This window comes from Ciconia boyciana, chromosome 1, assembly GCF_034638445.1.
Source record: "Ciconia boyciana chromosome 1, ASM3463844v1, whole genome shotgun sequence".
NCBI lineage: Eukaryota > Metazoa > Chordata > Aves > Ciconiiformes > Ciconiidae > Ciconia > Ciconia boyciana.
In genome coordinates this window covers 204,945,046-204,967,854 of record NC_132934.1, presented here as the reverse complement: position 1 = coordinate 204,967,854, position 22,809 = coordinate 204,945,046, and the positions used below count along the sequence as shown (strand labels likewise).

Here is a 22,809-nt window from a genome sequence, read left to right as displayed (position 1 = left end):
AAAGAAAAGAAAAGAAAAGAAAAGAAAAGAAAAGAAAAGAAAAGAAAAGAAAAGAAAAGAAAAGAAAAGAAAAGAAAAGAAAAGAAAAGAAAAGAAAAGAAAAGAAAAGAAAAGAAAGAAAAGAGAAAAAGAGAAAAAGAAAAGAAAAAGAGAAAAAGGGAAAAGGGAAAGGAAATGGAAAAGGAAAAGAAAGAGAAAGAGAAAGAGAAAGAGAAAGAGAAAGAGAAAGAGAAAGAGAAAGAGAAAGAGAAAGAGAAAGAGAAAGAGAAAGAGAAAGAGAAAGAGAAAGAGAAAGAGAAAGAGAAAGAAAAAGAAAAGAGAAAGAAAAGAAAAAGAAAAAGAAAAAGAAAAAGAAAAAGAAAAAGAAAAAGAAAAAGAAAAAGAAAAAGAAAAAGAAAAAGAAAAAGAAAAAGAAAAAGAAAAAGAAAAAGAAAGAAGGAAAGGAGGAGAAGAGAAGAGAAGAGAAGAGAAGAGAAGAGAAGAGAAGAGAAGAGAAGAGAAGAGAAGAGAAGAGAAGAGAAGAAAGACAAAAACCACTTTCCTATGCCTTTTGTCCAATTTTCAGCAATGTCTGTTCATATTTTATCTTTGCTACTGGTGCTGAGATGAGACTCTAAAAGATGCTGAATCTCTTTCAGGTTGTGCCATCATGCAGTTAGGTAAAAATGCCAATAGAAGGGACCATTGTCTGTTATTTGATGGTCATTGAAGAACTGTGCCATTAAGCAAACTGAAATAAATGAAAACATTTATTTCTAAAGAAGGAAATGCTCCTGAAATACTTCATATTCAGCAAAGAGTTTTGGTCAAAGAAAAAAAAATCAGTAAAGTTGAAATATTTCTGTTCATATTTAGAAGTCTGACTTTTCACTTCAAGATAAGGTTTTGAGACTAAATTTAGCTTAATCAGATTAGCCAAAAGCTATGTGAAATGTTTAATTTAAGGTCTTTTAAATACTTTGGTCATGTCTTGCCAGTGGAAATTATTTCCCCTTCAGATTTCTCACTTCAGCCATCTAATTAAAAGCAAAAATTATTTGCACGATCTATTCAAGAGGTCTGAACTCAGTCCTCAGCTGTAGGCAAAGGGATGGCACTGGAAAACATGGCCTTCAGAGACCATATGGTTCGTTTGCTGGAGTTATTTTCTCTTAGTTATTCACATTGCAACACTTATCTCTGTGTTTTCTAGTCAGCCCATGCCCACAATCTCCCTTTGGAGAACAGAGCTATATGGCGCTGCTTCGCACAGCTGCTGTGGCAGTACCAACACAGATGTTCTCAGCACTTGAGAACAGCACAGGGAGGTTTCAGTTAGCAGGGGTATGGCAGGAAGGATGAGTATTTGCACATACCTTTCATTAAATTGCTCTTAACAGCAGACAGAACTAGGAGACAGACCACAGGTTGCTAAGGGTGAACTTCTTTCCCTTCCCAGAGAGCCTTCTTGTAGCCTGAGTCCTACCAAAAATTAAAGGTGACTTGGCTGACCAGCAAGATTGTATGTTGAGGTTAACTGTATAATGGCCTACATTTGGTGGAGCTGCAGAGCGAGCCTGGGATTTCCTAGACAGCTCCTAAACCAGTAACAAATACAGTAAGTCATTCCCCTTTTTCTTGGATTGTTAGAAAGCTGGATGAAAACATGAAAGCAATTATGTCCTTCAGACTTCTCGAAATTACTGCACCATTCACACCCTGTGATGAAGTCCCTCTCTGACTGTCTGAAATGGTCAGAAGGGATCTGCTTTCTGAAGGAGAATGTGCTGTAAGGTCTTGTGGGATGGCAGAAGCTTTGCACACACAATGCACCTCTGCAGGCACAACTACACCTTCCAATTCAATGATCTTATTACACATATGTGTGTTTGTTTTCTAGAGGGATGGACATATATAGGGCATATATAAACACATTCTTAATCCTTCATAATTAGCACTGCTTATGAGAGTGATAGACGTAGTAACTTTTTCTCCTTTGTTTTTACATTTCAGGATATGGCACACTATAATGCACACTTCTGTGCTGTTGCTACAAAAATACCCTGCTGCAAGAGGGGGGGGATTTGTCTTCATCTGAGGGGGGTTGTAGACCAAATATGTCCCAAGCCTGTTTGATAGTTCTCTCGTAAATGAAATGATGACAATCCCCTTGTGACTAGGAAACATTCCAGAGCCAGGGTGTAGGGTTACACAATGGTACAGTGTCTTGCCCCTGATTTATAATTTGAGAAGCAGATTGCGTTCAGACAGAATGTGAGCTGAACAATGAGGTTTCTAGTCCTGATCTCATTAACAGAGATTTATACCAAGAGGCTATTGTATCTTGTTCTTTTGGTTTGCCACGCCAGCAAACATTCATAAAGTTATTTAAAAAAGAAAGCTTCTGTCACACACTTAGGTCAGAAAGTTCTCAGGAAAATAGCTAGTCAAATATAGAGTGGTCTCAATCTGCACTTTCTATGGCTTATGTTTCTGGCCTTAATAAGTCTCAGAATGATTACTGGATCAAACGTCACACTCAAGCTTATTACATGTAGAAACTTGTGGAGACACGGCTTAAAATGCCTTTTCACATATTTATGTTTGTTCACAGTTGAGTCACTCTAAGATAGCTTATTATTTGCAAATCATACATAATCACCAAAAGAATGTTCTTCCAGTGCAGAAGAACCATTCGTAGGTGGAATAGCAATAATATCCCGAGAGCTACTTTCCCTCCTGCTGCCCCCAGAGCCTCTGTGCTCAATGAAAGGTCGTAAAGACATGGCCTGGAACCTGCTCTTCGCTGACAGTCGAGTAGTCATTGTGCACGCAGAAGAGGAGGCACAGCACATTAATTAATGTTTCAATAATGCTGCCAGGCAATTCGGCCTGACCACCAGTAAAAAGAAAATGGAGGTCCTTTTCCAGTCTCACTGCGCTAGAAAATAGACTGGCCCAGCCATGTGTGTTGACAAGGCAGCTCTGAAGCCTGCAGACCGATTCTGCTGCCTCAGCAGGAGGCTGTCTCAGAGTGTCACGGCAAGAGATGAAGTCACACAGAGCACAGCAAAATCCAGCAAGGCTCTTCGGAGATTAAAGGAGAGTGTATCTGGAATACAGAAGGCATCTGGCTTCAAAGTAACTAAGTGCCACCCAGCTGTCATCACCCCTTTTTCATATTCCTGTGAAACATGGGCAGTTTATCATTACCAAGGCATGTGACTTCCCAATTCCACCTGCACTGACTTCTGTGCTGTTGCTGGTATAAATAATCATACAGTGCAATTAGCCCATTATTCACAGTCCTGTCACATATTGAGTGCTGTAGTAATACTCCCGTAAGCTATGTTCTCCCAGACAGCTGATGCACATGTCAGAGAAGAGGCCACTCAACCCCAAATTCGATGGCCAGTTTACATACATTAAACAGCTGAGAGTAGGTGAGGAGACAGAGCAGCAGAAACATGTCAGGCAAATCTTCAGATGGCAGCCGGCTCCACATCATGGAAAACTGCTGCTGCTAAATAGCATCTACTGCTGCAAAGAACATGGATCAGCCACATCACACATAGAAAGAAGGAGAGTAACGCTATGCAGTGCAGGGGCATGAGGGAAGTGGGTGTTGTGAAGATCGACAGCGACGTTTTTGGTATGTGCAATTTGTACTGTGAAAATAGGACATGTTTCTCCCCAGTAAAGGTACAACAGCTGAGTCTTTGCATGTTGAATTAGCAACAGAGATCATCCTCACATCCTATTGTGGGACTGTAGCTAGACATACCTTTTGGTCTCCTCTGCCTGAACTCCTAGTAGAGATTAAAAGAAATAATGCAACATCCTCTCAATTAGCTCCCGGCCTCACTGTTATAGAGGAGAGTTGCACAGTATTTGTAATCTTCATTTTTTAAACAGATTTTGAAATGGATTCAGGTTATCTCAGCTTCATATCATGTACCTTTGCTCTCCAGTGAGCCTGGGGAAATAGGAACATCTTGCTCACTTTTTCTGTGCTATTCATTGTTTTGCAAGCTTTTTCCAGAAGAGTTCAGACTGTACTGCAATAGCAGCTTTTCTATCTTGCTAATGACTTGTCGCTGAATGCCAGACAGCCCAAATATGGAATAATTAGGATAGTAATGGATGACATTTTCTAGGCAATATGTGAATGATAAGCTTTAACTAACTTTGGCAGTCTTCCGCTTAATCCGTACCTTTTTTCCTTTGGCTGAACGTTTGGTGTTAAGTGACAGAAAAATGTGAACTTTTCCTTCTTTTTTTCCCCCCAATATATTAACTATTCTTTATCTCCTACAATAGTCACACTTCCCATAAATCTTATTTTCCATCACGGAAGTTCTCTTTTACGAGTTTCCTATCCAAGTGCAATTGATTTCTAGCATTTTACACTTCCTTTAGTATGAAGAGCTGGAAGAGACAATCCAGAGAGTTTGTTCTACTCCACCTACTAAAGCTCTGTCAAAGTGCAACGACCCGACAAGGCAATGCTTAAAGCAATGAATCCTATGTTAAATCTTCACAACCAAAAAACGTTTTCAATTGTCTTTGTGTTTCCCTTCTTGGAAAGCTCTCAGTGCCATTCACACCTTCCTACTGCAGTACTTACAGCAGGATCACCCAGCCTCCCCTCTGAAAACTGCACTTTTCATGTTTCTCAGGACTTAGACCCAGAGTAGGAAAAGCAGAGCTGGGTTTATGCAGGATGATGCTATGCAAAAGCTTCTGGCCTCAGCTTTGGAATCAAGCTCTGCAATGTGTTTTCTTAAATCGTATTCTGTATTAACACACTCAATCAAAATTATAAGAGCCATGTTATTAGATCCACACACTTTGATTTTGAAAAAGATAAACTTGACAGAAAGCCTTCTATTGGCAAGAGCAACTAATTACGGCAAACTCACTGTCTGAGGGACTGCTGTGACCATTAGACCCCTACACAAAAGGCAACCAGGGCCACCTCCTCCACCCCTTACCCTGCTCTGATGTGTGCTCCATGTTACCTGCATCTGTTAGGTGTACTTTAAGGATACCTCATTTTTCAGAGCACATATACTCAGGGACATGTAGATTTGGGCTCTCAAATGCCTTAGACCGAGGACTGATGCCCAGATAGTCTGTTAACCTGAGGTAGTAGCATTCCTGTGCATGGGCGGGAACCAAACTTTGCGTATGGTTCCCATTAGGCACTGGACCAGTGTCCTGATCTTATCTATCCACTTAGATTTGTGCATGTCATTCTGAATCTTCCCAGACATTAATATCCTTCTGAGAACTAAATAATTATTCCTGGCTTCTAGTCTCTCTAATATATGTGTGTGTATATATATATCAATAGTTATAGCAGTTGTGCTGTCTCATTATCTCAATGAATTAGGACAGAAAAGAGGTATATAAAAGACTTCTCCTACCTTATTGAGGTTATGTCTTATTCTAATAAGCAAACAGCTCTCTCCAGAGTCTGTCTTTGCCACAGTCCAACCGCATGGTCCAATCTCAGTGCTGTTGAACCCCTATTAGGCCCCTTGTTCACAAGCTCTGATGGCTCATGTTAGAATCATAGAATCATTTAGGTTGGAAAAGACCCTTAAGATCATCGAGTCCAACCACGGCCCAATGTTGGGCCACTTAAGGAGTCACAGACCTCATCTGTCCATCTTCCCCATCTCTGGAGGTTTGCATCCCCGTGGCTCAGCTCTACTTCACAGCCCAGAACATGTTAGTTAATACCCAGGGCTGGGACCTGGGGCACCTCAGGGCTCTGAATCACAAGCCTCATCATGGATAGCACTGGAAGTAATAACACAACAGTGCCGTTTGCCAGGCTATCCCCAAGTGATGTTAGACAGGGGACATCAAATAAGAAGTAACTGGATAAAAAATACATACTTGCAAAAGAGAGAGCCCCTGCGTGCTCACAATATCCACCCACCTTCACCTCTTTTCAGGGACCTGGTAGATGTTTCATGCTCTTTCTAGCCATTAGCACATGACAGGAAAGGAGAGGAGATGGCACAATAATAAACACTGCACAGAGACCATTTCCAACAAGGAAACTGCACCTGGCACTACATGTCAAGACAGTGGCTACACAGATGGTGGCTATGTAAATTAATATCTCAAGGATTTCTGATTGCAGTTAAAATAAGCTTGTTTTCAGTTTAGGCCTATTCTTTTTTTTTCCTTTTTTTTTTTTTCCTCTGTTATTGTCTTTAAATCCATTGTCAGATCAATACCTAAGGAGAATGGTTGCAGGCCCAGAGGCAGAGACTTCTGGATCCAAGATTCAGCAGGCAGGGAAGGAGAAGAGGAAAGGAGGAGGAGTTGCAAACCGAGCTAACTACAGGCAGCACCGTTCCCCGGAGACCCTGCTGCAAGGTGCAGAGCTTGCCAAAAGCCATTTGGGCACACGTGGTAACTTCAACAGCCAGATCTACTGAACTGGTCTATGAACAGCTATGGTCTAAATGTGTTACTTTATTCACCATGTAGGGTCCAATGCAATTGTCCTTCATGCTTGGAGACAGCATATTGTCCCTAGCTCTGTGTTATTTTTCATTGGCATTTATAGCAGACTCAGTCTCATCTCTTCTTTCACCTGATTCCTGAGAATGCTGTGGGGTACATATTGTTTGAGAGATTCTGTACAAATATAGTTGCATAGTGTTGCCTTATAGCAACCCAAATGATGAGAACATCGTCAGGGCAAACTTCGCCTGAATAACATACAGAAAACTATGCTGAAATAGTTTTGAGAGTGGCTCATCTCCATTCTTCATCCAATACAAAAAGACATTTCGAGTCCAGTTCTAAGTTGTTCTGCATCTGCCATTAATGGAGGAACAGAGACCCCATACAGAAGAAAACTCCATTCTTTCAACCCAACACCAGAACAGCATGAAGTACTGCTCTGTACCATCTCTCTGCAGAACACCTCAAGGGTCTGTTTTCTGAGGTCCTATCATCTGGGCTCAGTTATTCTAACAAGAGCAGTAAATACTAAGATTCTTTCACCTCTCTTTGCAAGTGACCTTTTTGGCTCATAGTATTTACACAAAGAGGCTGCTCCAGCAAAGTACTTTTCAAGTTCCTTATTAGTCATATCAAAGATTTTAAAATGAAACTATATACAGGACAAAATCTCTTGATTAAAAGTTTAGATGAAGGATATTATTGGGAGACACTAAATCCAAATGGCCATTCATTAAGTATGATTATACTATAGAACAAATTGGGTATAATAAATCAGATGCCATCTGGGGAGTCAGATATCCCTAGTAGCTCAGCATGCTGATAGCTCAGAATCTGTTACAGATTTTCAAAATGTTGGGGATCTACACCACAGGGAGGGGGAGCATTATACAAGCTACTGTGCAATATTCTTATATTATTATATAAAAATATACGTAATAAGTATTGCAGTATATACACTATATTGTATACATATAGTTATATTATCATATGTTGCTAATAATGTCATTACGTACTTATTTTTATATTGCTGTCTTCTACCAAATGAGAAGCCAAGAAAAAGCTTGAGTCTTGTGGCTTGCTGCATGAGCTAGGAATATAGAAGATATAGGAAGAGATTACTTTTATTTTGAATGTAAAAGCTAGACGATTCTGAAGAAAAGTGGCACTAGTCTCTGCAGAATACTTTCATTTGGCTTTTATGTTATTGATAAAAATCCAAATTCAAGACAAATATGTTGCCATGAAATCAGCAAAAGAAGTACTTTTTTTTTTTTTCATTTTGGAAGGAGAGAAGGTGAAATAAAGTATTCAGCATACTGAAACAAATAATTTTTGTGCAATGTTATAATAGTCCAAGGCTTTAAAAGGCAGCTTCGGAAGCTTTTAATGACATCTGAAGGGACAGGGTTCAAAGTTCCCATTCATTTTAATGGAAACTGGGTGTCCGTGTTTTTTTGAAAGACTTGAAAATCTCAGGTATGATTTATAAACCAAGTACAAACACAGCATTTGAACAGCACCCAAAAAGAGCAATAAATGTACAGAGTACATTGCAGCAGATCAAGGAGAATCCAATGGAAATGCCTAGTTCAGTTCCTGAATACAGGAGTGTAAATCCTTTCCAGAAGTCATGTAGAAGAGACTTTTAAAAATAACATAATTCTTAAAATCATACAGATTTTCCCTGTCTGCGTGGGTCAAAATTCTCTTTCAGTGGTACATAGCTGCCAGCCATGTTACCCTTCCCCTGAGAGCTGACTACAAACACATAACTTTTGTGGCAGAGCACTTATAGCCCTGAACACTCCTATCAATTTAGTTTGGCACCACATACACCATCTGGCCTATAATTAATACAGCATTTTAAGATCCTTCTGGTACTATTAAATGCCAGGTATATTAAACCCAATGAGTCTAAAAGTTACTCTCATTTTTTTTCTGGGGAAGAGAAAAACTGTTAAGGAAGACAGAGTTATTAACATACTTTAAAAAGCAGGAGTACTAGATTTCACATCTCTGCCTGTTCCTCAGATCTCTTTTGTCATTAATAAGACAGTACTCACACATTAGCATGTGGGGTATCAGATGGCCCTTTTGTGCTTATTCATTTCCTTTAAAGAATGTAACTACCATGGCTGCTCATGTTTCCTTTGGCAGCTGAGTGGCTGGAGGTTTAACATGCAGTAAATCTGCAGCTGTAGCAGAGCCCAGGTCCCACCAGGTCCATGGCCACTGTGTTTGCTGTGTGCTGAGGAGGGCCCCCAAGCTGCCCCCTGGGCCACTGTGTGTCACCTACATCCCACCAAGGTCTGCACCCTTACCCTTCACTGCCTGGCGACCATGGCGGGACCGGTCTTAAGCTGAAAGCTATCCCTTGGTGGCCTACTGCTGCTGTGCATGGATTTATTTAGAAAGTTTGAAGAAAATGTTAAAAATAATTGTACGGTACCATTGTAGACTGAGGAATTAGAAGTTTTTTATGTCTCCTGTAGATGTGTAGAAATTATGTGTGAAATAATTGCCATATGCTTCCTTTATAACAACTGAAGATAAATAGACAATTTTAAGGTACGATCCATCTGTCCCTATATATCTAAAACAGGTCAGATGAATCAGTCCCTAAAAGTTCTTATTTGTCTCTAATGACTTGAAAGAGAACTTAGAGACTCGCTCAGACATAAGCACTGTGCAGAAGGTAGAAGATATGAATGCCATGGTAGGCAGACCCAGAAGAGGTCTATTGACTTATTTTCTTCACTTTTTCTCTTGGCATACTGGGTTTTTTTTAAACTAGATCTCAAACTGAGATTACCAAAGTTAGCTACAAAAGGATATATAAAATGAGAACTTGATCATCACCAGTGCACCCTGTGGCACACCCTAGTCAAACTGGTCATGTCCCTGTAGGTACAACTTTGTTCACCTGCAGTCAATTTTCCTTTATCCAAGTAACTAAAGAGTTGGGATTCCACAAGTAAATGAAAAAATATGTTTCCAAACCTAAACCAAGGCAGTTTGAAATCTCTGCATCCTAATTCCTAACATGTCTGGTACAACTGGTACACTGGGTGTGCAGAAGCTAAGCTGACTCTGCATAGATCAGTTTGGCTGTATATCAGTAAATAAAATGGACCAGAGCCAATTCTCTAGCTCCAAAAGCAAGTGGCATGCTACAGCTTGCAACGACACAGCTAAACTCTCTTTTCACCTAGAGCAGGTGGCTTTGTTCATATTGTGTTTGGGAAGAGTCCCAGGACAGTGCCAGGCCCTGAGCTGGGCTTGGACCCTGTCTGGGAAAGTGCTACCTGGCACAGGCCATACCATGCCAGGCACTGTGCTGCCAGTTAAACTGTATAGACCATTAACAGGTCAGTGCCTAAATCCATCCCCTGCGTTACTACATGCTCCAGCGTAGCTATAGAGGTGGTTTAAGTGTCTAATAAAATACATTGGCTCAGACATACTGCTACGTGAATGCAGGTTATGGTTTCCATCAGGGAGCCAGATCCTACATCTCTGTATCTAGGACATGGTTTAACTTCAACAAAGATAATCTGGCCATCAATACTGGACAATTGGCTGCATTTTTAATATCATATCATGGTGTGAGCTTATCAAGGGAAAACAATATATTGCAGTAGCATGCTCAATATTAAACTGGAGTGGAGTTTTGATATTATGCCTCCCTAGTCTCTAGACTCAATCTTTCAAGGCAGAATTTTCAATGTTATCTAAATAATTTTCCCAATCCAACCTGACCAACTGCTATAAAGGTTTGAGTTACCCTGGATGGAAGATTTAACACACAGGAAAAAAGCTATTTCAAATTTGGTAAACAAAAAGTACATCTATAGTGTCCTGTTGGTGTCTGCTAGAGTTTTGTGCCCAAGTCTTACCTCCTGAATGTCCATACTGCATAAGTGTTAGTTCACCCTCAAGCTCCACTCTGGAGCAAGCTCAGTTGTTTCTGGGCTGGGAAGAACTAGGCAGAGACTAAGAGATGGTGTGTGCCAGTGTCCCAGCCCACACTGCATGAAGATACAGTATGAGCGTGACTCATGTTGGATTTGGCTTCTCCCAGACTAACCAGTATTTCAGCAGGCCTCTTGATGGCCTCATGTCCTAAGCCACCCTTGTTGTTACACAACAAAAAGACATATCTGGCAGCCTGCGAAGCAGCTTCCCAACAGCAGCCCAGGGCAATATCATAAAAGGACCATACTCAAATCAATGGCTCCATTGTCAGAAAGATTTCTTAGCAGCAATTTAAAATTTTACTGAGTGCCATAGCACAAGCTGGTTTTATACAATCTGGAGAGCAGTGCTGGTTCTATTTCATGTATCTATCTGTATATCTATGTGTATGCATTTGAATTTTGTCTCCCATATGTGTGTGTGTGTGTATACATACATGCAGCAGGGGTAACCAGCCCTTGGGTGCAGGCAGGCATAGCTGCCTAGCCTATACCAAGGTACACGTGATCCTTGTAAGCGCGGCTGCAGCAGCGTTCTTCGTGATCCATGATTGCTGTGACCACGATCTTGAGAAGCATATCTCTGCTTTGCTTCTCCAGATACAAATATCAGTGAGAATCCTAATATCCTAATCCTAGGAAGAGGGAGGAGCCCTCTTCCTAGGCTGTGACATGTACCCCTATAGACTCACATGTCTAATGGATTCATTGGCACTGTTGCTCTGGTCGCTTGTTTTTCAGTTTTCACAGCAACTGGATATTTTTTTCTTTAGGGCGTATCTATACTGCTAAACAAAAGAGGACCAGGTAATGAGCTCAGGCATTTACACTTATTGTCACACTGCTTAATTCTTAGTACTCTCCTTGACTATGTTCTGGACCACTCCAGTTGTCACTAAGAGAAGACAGTTGTAGAAAGAATTGACCCTGTGGAGTGTGGACACAAGCCAGTCAGTGCTATTCAGCCTTAAGGCTTGAATCAACTCAGCAGTATAAACACAGCCAAACAGTCTGTATGTTCAATGCGATGAAAAGGAGCAAACAATTCTGATTCCATTTAATGCCAGTTTAGGGCTCTTAACACCGCCTTTCCCACAAATCAAGCTGTTGTATTGTCTAGCTAAGGGCTTTTGTCCAATGATAGGATGAGAGTTTGAGAAATCTGTCCATTCCGATAACGTTGCAAGGAGTGTTCAGGTTTATTATCAATGTTTCACTGGGACATAGTCAACATGTTGATTTTGGTAAAATAAAAATCTGGAATAAGGAAGACATTAAAAATAAACAGGATCCTAGGAGGGGCATTCACTTTAATTTTATGTTTATTTTTCCCCAGAGGGGAAGAGGTAGAACTTGCCAACCTTTTAAGTTGCTTGCTAACTGCATAACGAATGGGGATAAGTTAACTCTGACTATGTTTTCAATTTCCTTAGGGAAGTAGATGCCAATGCGTTTGAAGTTTTTCTGTTAACATCTGAATAATTCTACGCAGGAGCCACCTTACACATCTAACATGATCTTCAGTTCTTCCAGCTTAATCAAATTTATCTTATAGCCAGATGATTTGCCAGAATTACAGTTCACAGGATATTTGGCATCATTGATCTAATTTATGACAAATAAGATTATATAAATATATAGGTATAAAAAATTGCTTCCTGAGACCCCTTGTTTATTCCTTGAATACTCTGCTGTTCCCTTATTAACTCTCAATGTGTGTTCTAAATCTAACTTTTCAACGTATGTTCTTTAAAATTATGTATTAAGATTGAAAACCTAATTATTCACCAGAAGTGGTATGTTTGCATCTCGGGATATTCACATATGAATAATATGTATGACTCCAGTCCTTCTGCTATTGAATTAAAAGGCAGAACTCAATAACTGCAGTGGGAATAGCATCCGAAACACTTTAATGGACCTAAAATGGAGAAGAGAAATGGCTAGCAAGGAAAGAACAAGAAAAAAGAACCAACCTCAAAAAAAAACCAACACAACCAAAACCAAACAAAAAAACCACAGCAGCAAAGCTTGTTTATGAATTAACTTAAATTTACGTTTCAAGGGGGAAAAAAAAAAAAGACCTGACAGCCAATTCTGGGCTTGTCAGGCATAGTAAGTTCTGTTAGAACAGTCTTTTGGAAAAATCTTTGGATCTCTTTGTGCTTATGGAATAAGGAAATGCTTACAAGCTCTCTAGAAAATTAAATGTTTTCTGAAATGTATGGAGATCTCTAGATAGAATTATAAAGCATCAGATTGTGTCCCGTTCTGAACACTTTCAAGAGATTATTTTGTAAGCTCTGAAGGAAGTTATGGGTTTATTAAGAGCACCTTATCCTTTCCCTTCTTGTTGTGTCTTGGGTACAGGTTTGAAAACCCTTAACACCTCTCCTTCAGATTATGAACTCTTTTATTGTACACACATGTCTGGCACAACTAGTCTATTTTTTGGCAAGGATCTCTTGGTCTATTGTTATATAAATAATTTCTCTAAATGTTGCTTGCCTGATCCTTTCTTTTTTTTTCTAAGAGGGTCTTAATACCCAAACATTTACCACTCTAGTCTAAATATTCCTCAGTTGAATTACAACATGATTAGGAAGACAACTGCAACTTTAGAGAAAATGGCAGTGATCCCATTGTTCCCTCTGGGAGCCAGACTGGGCACTGTAAATAGTGTATCCTTCAGAAAAAAAAAAAAAAGACCTCACATCCTTCTGTCAGGACTTTTGATTTTGAAGTTTCTAAGTTGAAACCTTTAGCAATCACTTCTTAGCTCAAGCTCTAGCAAGGAGAATTTTAATTTAGACACTGAAATACAGAAAGTATTAAAATCAAAAGTAAAATGTTGCCACTTCTGTTTCAGACTCATTGCTAAGGAATAAAAGCAGATTATCCATTCTTCATCATGGCAGCTGAACAGGAAGGACAATCCTGTCTCTTTTGCAGGGGATGGAACTGATTGGTTTCCATCAATTTTCATAGTTTCTGGCTCAATCTGGCTTCTTGTTATTCCAAGTAAAAGGTGTATATTCTTGGAAACATTTTAAGAAAGCATTTGCATATAATTTTATTCAAATGACAGTGCGCAGAATAACAAACAACAACTACGACTCTTACCTGGCCCGTATCTTAGAAGTTTGTCACTTCCTCATCAGGACAGTATTACTTTAGTAACTGAGCCACATGCACTCATTTGGACGGCTAAGAGGAAGCTCATCTCTTTTATACCAATTCTTTCAGAATGGAGTCAAAGGGAAGATGGGATTGATGCTGACATTCTAACTACACAGCATAATTTGTAAGACCCAAGGACTGAAAGGAGATGGAAACACCTGGTGGGGAAGACAATATAAGGACAGATTCTAGAAGAATTTTTTGCACTTGCAAAGTATACTGTCCTGCTATACTTACCATGGATCTGCAGCAGCCTTTTTGTTCAACTGTTTTGCAGGTGCAAATTTATTCTCACCAGATAAATTACAGAAGCAAACTAGTGTACGTACCTTCTTATCTGTTGGCATCTGTAGACGAAGTGGTGAGCTCTCTGATTTGGTTTCCTACCAATGGACTTGCACAAGATTTAGGCCACACATTTCATATCCATAAACAAGAGCTCCACACTCTCCTTGCAGTCCTGGACCTGCATCTGGGGAGAGGAATTGCTTCCTTCAACATGGATCCTGAGGCATACTACTGTCAGGAGAGCGGTATTTAACACTCCACAGCAAATCACACAGCAGCTTAGAATAGAAAATAGAGAAGAAAAACACCAACTGATCCAGAAGGAGGAGTTTGCAAAGGTAGCATAGCAATCACATTCTCTGATGTGTTATTTTTTTCTGTTGTATAACTGGAGGTTTTGGATAAGCAAGCTTTCATTAGATAATCTCAATTTGTATGAATCAAAACCAACTTTACCAAAACTCATGCAGAGTTCTGAATAAAAATCTTCCTAGCTTCCTGCCACCAAAAAAACCACTGCTTGGTAGGATAAGCAGGAGCTTGGTCTTCCCTGGCCTGTGAATTCAAGACAGATCTATTGTGCAGTTAGGTCTGGATTTCTAGACTCTACATTGTTGTTCCCAGAGCCTAAAATTTCTAACACTAATGAGGGCTTCACCCTGGCACTGAGGAAGAAGCCAGGACACTTGGTGACCTCCATCCTAAGCTGTGGAACCCAAGTTTTAGACTTTCAGCTCTGTCCTGGGAGGCTCTATGGGGTTTTCCTGACTGCTAGAAACCCTGTAGACTTCTCCAACACTGATAAAAAGCCCCAGATTCGCCAACAGGTGAGAACCACAGAATTCCTGGAACTCAAACCAAAATGGTTACCTATTTCCAAACCTATTTCCTGGTTCTTCTGTAGGAAATGTAGAACTGTCAAGTTTTTGTTCAAACCAGCTGATGGTTTTGTTTTGACAACACCAGTGTTTCCTAAATTGACCCTATATTTGTTAACGTCAGGCTGTGCTGCCCTGATGCATCCAAAATAGATATTCTTGAAAGGCTACCATCACTCTTCAATTAGTCTTGATTGCTATAGCCTGTCTCTTAGGTCGAGTAGAATAACAAGAATCTTTTGCTTCAGACTTTTACATGGGTGCCAATCTGCTTCTAGGTACTTATTATCCCAAAGTCCCTAGACATGTTTGTCTGTCCTAGAGTTGAATTTGCAGAGGTGAACAAGGACAGTCATAGTGCCTCATGCTTAGCAAGGAACCCATTATCACCAGCTCTCTGTCAGAATCTTAATCTCACTTTGAGCAGGTCAAATTGCATGAAACATCTCTCTTACTCTGCCTTTTCCATGACAGGAGGTACTGGCATTACCTCTAGAAATAAATGTCTTGGCTGATAGTCTATTGGCTGCTGTGGAAGTCATAATTGTGGAGGAAAACAGCAAAACAGTTGGTTGGAAAATTTCAAAGAAAGGATAAAAAAAAAAATTTCCCCCAAAAAACCCTTTTCTTGATATTGTCTTTATTTTTGTGGACGAGGCTACAATGACCTTAATCTTGACTTTGTGGAACATCTGTCCTACACCTAAATAGCATCAGGATTCAAAGCATAGACTTTCCTCTTTTACATGACTTCCCAAGCCCAATTCAGTAAGCATTCCCAGATCTGTCCTGGTAGACAGAATCCTGCACAAAACAAGAGAGCTAGTGGCTGTGTTACCCTCACCCTTTCATCTGTGTGGGTAAAGCTGGATTCTACCCATAGGGAAAATGTGCATTCATATATCACCTTTTATAACTTCCAGATTAGAGGGCAGCATAGGATCTCCATCAGTCTCGCTATTGAAACTCTCCCTCTTTGTGTAGAAGTGTAATACTTGTTGAGCTGAAGAGCATAAAAATGACCATAGAATTAGTGACCAGAGTATTCAACTGAAATCAAGGACACTTCAATCCAAGGTCATGCCTCAGCTCTCATAATTCACATGAAACTTCTCCTTTTGTCAGATACTGTTTCCTCTTGGCTAGTTTAGGCATCTTTTTGCTTAGAGTGGGGCTTTTGGGGGCATCTCTGTAACTATTCACATTTTGAAGTGGTAGCCCAGACATGTAATGAAGAATCTGGATCTTGATTAGCATCTCAGCCCAACAACACTACCTTCTATGTCCTTTGTGGGTCTAGTGCTAAATTACTTGCTTAAATTGCAGTAGGAGCTTTGTGGTCACATTGGGAACTGACTTCAGTTCTCCAAAGCCCAAAAGAAGCAATTCATAGTGTAGCCCATCTTTTCCTCCCCTTTCTAGGAAGAATAGAATAGACTAGATTTCCTTACATGATTGAAAACAATAGCAAGAAAAAATGTGCATGGGAATTTAGACTAAATAGTTTAAAATAAACCCCCAAACATAAGGTCAAAGAACAAATATTGCAGTTCAGCGAAGACCTCATCATTTTAGTAAACAAATTGGAAAACTAAGCAATTTTTCCACCCTCCCAGACTGGTTCAGGGTTTAGATTGCCAGCCTCTCAGTTGGCCTAGGTTAGGATTCATGATTATGCAATGAAGGATGCTTGTCAGACTGAATGGAAGACGACATTTGGGTACCTTATTATATAACACTTCATAAACTTTGTTTAAACAGTATAAACAGCAGACAAAGGAAAATGGCTTTTGCAATAAAAGCTATTTTTATGAAAGCAAAAGTCACATGACCTCTTACCCAGCTTTTAAGACAGCAATAGAACTTGCTTTGCCTGCCAGCCCTGAAAAAAGACTGAATTTAATGTCAAAGACAGAGGTCTTCTTAGGCAACAGTGCTACATTCCAAATCTTACATGTTTATAGCTTCCCCCCTTGCCTTAACCCCACCCTCTCGATGAGAAAAAAAAAAATGCAGTTAGGCTTAACCCTTCATAGCCTTTGACTTTTACAGGAGCTGAGACCACCCTGATTTTTTGAAAAAAAAAATTTTTGAAGCAAAGTATATTGATGGGTAGCTTGCATACATGGGACATGTCCGTAAACACTCAGCTCACATGCACTGCAGGAGAGAAATCAAGGTCTCTGTGGGTCCTAAATATCCTAAATTCAAGCCATTCATGCCAAGCTACATTGAGATTTGTCACTGATGTAACCCTCTCAGTGTAAAATCAATACTGTAGGCAAGCCCTTGCTTGTTGCTTGCTAATTTCGACTCATACACATTTCTCCAAAGTCACCCTAACGATATTTTTGGTAAATATATCCTGCTGGAAAACCACACTCGCTTTCCTTCTGAAATGAAGCTTTCCTTTTTCCTCACTGAAACCTTTTATAAACTACTCAAATGCAGTATCACTCCCTGTAAAGCCCTCAGTACTGACTGAATTTTGTATTTGATAACCCAAAAATGGAAACCCTTTAAAATCCCATTCAATAAGAAGGAGAGCCAAGGAATATCAAGGAGAATAAGTAACAGAATAAGCACCCAAGGAGTATACATTAGTGATATGCTTATAACTCATCTCTAATTCAGTCATCCAATATAAAATACATAAAAAGAATCCTTTTACATGTAGTAATAATATCATATATAGCCCTTTTCAGAGAAGAAAAAATGTTGGAAAAGATAGTGGTGATATTTCTGCCCACTATTTTTAATGAAAGTCAAAAACTGGCTGGCTTTAGTACATATAGTGAAGGAGCTGTGAGTGAGACACGAATGCTATGGCACAGAGAGCAGCAGAGGATGCAAAGATCCCTGAGGGTCAGTGGGAGGAGAAGGGACAAAGTAACCCAAGGTTGGGTACAATGTGCCAAAGGTGGGAGGGAGTGAGAGAAGGTGCACAGGAACTGAAATCCTGGAGATAGCTGTAATCTGCTCATAGGTATGGGGGTGTGGGGCTAAACTGAGATGTACAAAATACTGGTGGGGAAAATAGTCTTAGATGCTTTACCAAGAGTATAGGTGGAGAATAAGGTGTAACAGAGCTAAGAGGGGTATTAAGTAACTTTAAAATAGAAGGGACAGATGTGCTTTTTCAGCCACTCAGCCAGCACCTCCACATCTGGAATTCATCCCTGAATCCTAACTTTAGGTGCCTGTTGGGTAGATGTATACACGTAACGTACATTAGGTATACATGCAATCATACATTCAATAGAGTTCAATTATGGAGTTTAGGATGTTTTTGACCTCATCTTATGGTAGACATCTTGTCAGCTGAATAAATCTGTTGACTCTAAGGACAGTACTGACTTGGGACTCAATTCAGATGCCTGCACATGGCACCTAGTTCCATCTGAGACAAAGCAGAGTATCGCCTTTATGGAGCTGGCAGATATATCATTACCTAGACTAGACTCAGCGTCCAGCTGCCATTCCAGAAAATCAGAAAAGCAGTATCTGGGGCAATCTGAAATGTACCCTGGGCATCTGAAATGCCTCCCTATGCAATTAAATTGAGATCTTGATCTTCCCTCATGATAATGGAAACTTAGCTGACCTGTAAACATCTACAAGTAGACACCTAAAATTAAGTCTTGGAAGCTGAAACACACCCCCAGGTCTCAGCTCTCACCTCGAGGTCTAGTACCGTTTGAAATGCCCACCTGACCTCCAGCCACGTGTCTGGAGGAGCATAGGTCTCCTCTAGGTCTTCTGTCATATCTGACAGCCCCATGAAGATGTTCCAGTACCTTGAGGAATCTTAAATGGTAGCAGGCAGCAAGTTCAAGCAACTGAATCAAGCCTCCAGCACCTAGAACTCCAGTCACTCCCACAAATACCCTGATCACTGTCCAGAGAAAAACAGCACGTCCTGTAGCCTGGTACTGCTGTACTCATGCATGTAGAAGGGAGAGGAACTGTTATACTTTAAAGGAATTTGTTTTCAACACAAGAGATGTGAGCATCAAAAATCAATGAAGACAAGAGCATATCTACAGGCAAAATTTAGTTCTTAATATATAGGCAAAACTGTGCCGGGTAACTAACAGAACGCATTGCAGTATGGCTACACAATTGTCTACAAATAATAAGGAAAAAAACCAATTAGTCAGATTCAGTAAAAAGCATTTAAAATAGGATTCCTGAAGAATTTGAATGCCTAAATCCAAGATTGCATCAATATTTCATATTAGCCAGGCAGTCACTGGATAAAAGTAATAAACAGTCTTTGGCACTTAAACAGGCCCCAGAGTTACACCCTCCCTCCTAAAGGCCCTAACCAAGAAGTTATAGAGACAAATTCATGTTTACGTTCTCCAACTACTATAGTAAAACATTATTTTCTACGTAGGGAAACAGTTTCTGAGATACAATTAGCCAGATGCCTTGTAAGCTTTTGTATGTAAACTGTATATGAAAACTATGTATGTAAGCTGTGTAGTTTTGGCTTGTGGTCCTAGAAGAAAGGGAGTATAGTGCTGAACTCTCAAAGCATAAGGTGAATTTAAAACTGGGCATCTCAGTTGATACTTGTGTATATGAACAACTCGGGTATTGCTTGAAAAGAGGAATAGCAATTCAGTATCCCTTTTCTCTTCTGCTGGGTTTAAAAGAAACAACAACCCATATCTGATTTAGAGAACGGGTCTTTAGACACCAGCCTTCAAAGGAGAGCTTTAAGGCAGTGAATCTCCAGGGGACTACATAAGTTGTATAAAAGAAATGAGACCTAAGTGCATGAATCCTCTTTGTTTCCCTCTTAGATAGGCCTGGATGGTGTCACACACACTGTGTTGAGTTTCCTGGGCCTCACTCTAATTCTTACCGTTGTCGTGGTTTAACCCCAGCCAGCAACTGAGCACCACGCAGCTGCTCGCTCACTCCGCCCGCTGGGATGGGGGAGAGAATCAGAAGGGTAAAAGTGAGGAAACTCATGGGCTGAGGTAAAGACAGTTTCATAGGAAAAGCAAAAACCGTGCACGCAAGCAAAGCAAAACAAGGAATTCATTCACTCCTTCCCATGGGCAGGCAGGTGTTCAGCCATCGCCAGGAAAGCAGGGCTCCATCACACGTAATGGTGACTTGGGAAGACAAACGCCATCACTCCAAATGTCCCCCCTTCCTTCTTCTTCCCCAGCTTTATATGCTGATCATGATGTCATATGGTATGGAATAGCCCTTTGGCCAGTTGGGGTCAGCTGTCCCAGCTGTGTCCCTTCCCAACTTCTTGAGCACCTGGCAGAGCACGGGAAGCTGAAAAGTCCTTCACTAGTGCAGCAGCAACTAAACCATCTCTGTATTATCAACACTGTTTCCAGCACAAATCCAAAACATAGTCCCATACCAGCCACTATAAAGAAAATTAACTCTATCTCAGCTGAAACCAGGACAACTGTGCATCTCCAGCATCTCATGTTTCTTTTTTGAGGACCAAAGAAAATTTAGGCGTTGCAATGCTTTAATGCCTAAACTCACTTTTGGTATTTAGCCTCACATATTTTCTTTACTACTTATCTCTAAATACTTTTTATGATGCAAATTGTAAATTATCTATTTCAGCATTGCTTTTTGAATTAAGCCTCATAATAGGCTGTAGTGCATGTATAAAGCAATGTATCACATGTCCTTTGGAAACAGTGGTTATTAATAGAACAGTCGCTTAGATATACCGAGTTGATTAAACAGGCAACATGGACAAATCTAGCATAAACACAGCCATCTTTCGACCACATACTGTGTGTCAGGCAGCAGCAAGAGGGGGCTGCTCTGTAAGATGGGGTGAGCTGGGAGCCTAGGGTGACAGTAAGGCTGGTAGGGCAGTGCCCGCCCCGACACGGCCCCGTCCTGCAGCACCCCAACCAGAACAGCAAAACAGGTCTGGTGGCAGTGACCAAATTCAACTACGAGTCCAGATCACCAGACCAGTCCGTAGTGATGAGACAGGTTGAGTCGGAGGTCAGGTTCAGGATCAGTGGGGTTCATGGCCAGGCATAGGTATGCTGTCCACGCAGCTCCAGCGAGGAGCAGGGTCAGCAGCTGGGGCTGAAACACAGCTCCCAAGCCAAAAGGATGAGGATCCTATCGAGGCGCCTCACAGCTCTGTCTCACCCAGCTCTTCTCACAGCCATCCAACCCAAGGTTACAGCAGAGCTGGCCTTGAGTGCAGGCAGCCACATCGCTGGGGAAAAGTGGTTGCCGAGTCTCTGCAGGGCCCTGACACTGTGATCCAGACATAAGCTTGCTAGGACAGTGGTAGGTTAACTCAGGGGACATGACACCAGCCCTAGTAGGTGAGGCACTTCGGCTGTAAAAGCTGTGCGCTTCCTCATACTGAAAGAGGCTAAAATCCAGATTTTCTTCTTCCTGGGTGAGGGCTGTAGGTGCATGGTGTGAAGGTGGCCACCATGAGCTCTCTGGTTGTGTTCTAAAAGAAAACCTCTGGCAGTTCTCTGCAAGCAGAGGTGTTGGTGTCTGCCTTCACCTGAGGACCCAGAGCCTGGCTCCAGAGCAGCCTTGGGTTACTCAAGGACAACATTTGGGGTGGGGGTGGAGAAAAGGGGGAATTCAGATATACCACAGTCTTTCCTATTTGCTAATTTAGAGATACTTTTAATTGGCTTCTAATTGGCTTCTGTTTCTCTGGCAGATTTGAACCTGGAGTCCTTTATCAGTGCAAGTGCCTAGAATTGGACATTGATACCCCGTACGTCTTTTGTGGGAGCTGGGCCTCACCATAGTGTACAGCGCTTTCTATTCTGGGGGTTCTAGTCCTCAAGACAAGGACAAGACAGACATTACAGACAAGATGCAGGATCTGGACTTTAATTTACGCTCCATCAGACTTTTCCTACAGTATTTTAACAGTGGAAAGACTAATTTATTTCACAGATGTACACTGATAATTATCCCTTTCCTCCTCTGTTCGGCTAATTCATGCGGCTTAACTACCCCTCAGCGATGCCGAAGACTTCTGCAGGAGGGAGGGAGGAGCTGCTGTTCAGGTTCTTCCCTACCTCCCCAACTGGAACGGGCTGCCGCTCCGCCACCAACAGACCTTTACCTTAAAGACTGATGCACTTCGCAAAGGTGCAACAGGGCTGGTCCTCTGTAATTTGATTTTTGTTTGCCATGGAGAGGTGGGTTTGTTTGCTTTGCACTTAAGGCCCACAATTTATTCAGGACTGTAAAACTCTTCAAAATCACATATAAGTAAATATGTGAAGAACAAACAATGCTGAAAATTAATCTGGTAAAAAGTGAGGGGCTACTACTCCTTAATCATATATACTTACAATAGTTCATTCTGCAGCAGAAAAATATATTTTCCACCCTCCAAATATCTTCTGTGAGACCATAAAATCCTTAACTTTTTAAAAAACAAGTTAAATGTTTGTGTTGAAAAGAGTACTGTGCCTGACTTTGTACTTCAGGCCGTTGTGAATTGACATCAGAGGATAATGAGGTCAGTGTTTAAACTGAAGGTCCCAGTTTAACTTTTATTATTGTAAACCGCTCAAAACTGGAAAGGTTGAATTATAAAACTAACTACGGTAGGCAGATGGCACAACATTAAAGAAATTAATTCCATAGTTTAGAGCTGCCTGTCCTGATCCTCCTGAGCCAGTCCTGAAGTCCTTACTCATTTCCTTACTCCTGATTCATCAAAGCATTTAAACACTCCAGATTTCAGTGGGATTTCAGCATATGCTTGTTGATTCAACACTTCAATCAGAGAAAATCCTCACTGAAGTCAGTAGCAATTTTTGCCCCAAAAGACCTAAAGTTTCACTCTTTTTTTTTTTTTTAAATCCTGTATTTGAGTCCACACAACTCGAAATTGAGAATTTATGTGTTTGGTAGTTGTTGCTACGCATCACTCCCTGCCCAAACCAGTTCTTTCACTTTGGCAATTTAATCTCTGGCTAGTAATATTAGTGGCAAGAGGAATTTAATAGATGGGGTAGTGCTGG

At 40.8% G+C, this 22,809-nt stretch overlaps 1 long non-coding RNA gene across 1 annotated transcript in view; it reads right to left on the bottom strand.

Moving 5' to 3' along the window:
• Positions 1–22,809, bottom strand: part of LOC140646552 (uncharacterized) — a 31,408-nt gene that overhangs the window by 3,390 nt on the left and 5,209 nt on the right. The window contains exons 2-3 of the long non-coding RNA XR_012040483.1: positions 19,665–19,728; positions 13,955–14,097 (exon numbers count right to left, since the gene is read on the bottom strand). This is a non-coding gene — a long non-coding RNA (uncharacterized lncRNA). The remainder of the gene's footprint in view (positions 1–13,954; positions 14,098–19,664; positions 19,729–22,809) is intronic.